Raw genomic sequence first — 792 nt, forward strand, 5'->3', positions numbered from 1 at the left:
TTGATTGTTGTGTGTTGGTTATTGATACTCTATTGCTTGTGTGTATAGCCCAGTAGATGGGAGGATTGCCTTACTGAGTGTTTATAAAATACTCATGCATTGCAATATGTGTTTGTGGTGCAGGTAAAGGCAAAGTGTGATCGTGGAATCCAGGCAATGAAGAGGAGGATGTTCTAGGGACTCGGTTTTATGTTGTCTGGCATTGCTAGGTTGCTAGAGTTGGGTCGTTAGAACATTGCTAGATTTCTGTTATTTGATTTCTGTTATTTGGACTCGGTTCTATGATTTCTGTTATTTGGATATTGGATGTTGCTGAAGTTATGGATATTGGTTATTTATATTTATTGGATTATTATTTATTGGATGTTGGTATTGTTGTTCCGCTGTTGGTTGAGATTGTGGTTAGGTGGCTAGTGGGTATGAGACCACTAGTTGTAGTTTATTTATTATATTATTATTAATTATTAATTACCACCAGTGGTACCGGCTCAGGCTCAGGTAGTGCCACCAGTGGTGGGGGAGGAGCGGCAGCCAGTGGCTGCGGATGCGGGGGTCCATGCTCGTTATCTCAGCATGTTGACAGAGATGGGTCGGTTGCGTACTGAGCAGTTTTCGGGAGGTGTAGATCCTACTGCTGCGGATGCGTGGAGGACGAGAGTGGAACGTAACTTCCATACTCTGAGATGTCCTGAGGCGTTCTGGGTGGACATAGGGGTCTACTTTTTGAGTGGTGATGCTGAGTTGTGGTGGAGATCTGTGGCTGCTAGGAGGGTGCAGCGGGAGATGACTTGG

Source organism: Camelina sativa, chromosome 9, assembly GCF_000633955.1.
Source record: "Camelina sativa cultivar DH55 chromosome 9, Cs, whole genome shotgun sequence".
Classification (NCBI taxonomy): domain Eukaryota; kingdom Viridiplantae; phylum Streptophyta; class Magnoliopsida; order Brassicales; family Brassicaceae; genus Camelina; species Camelina sativa.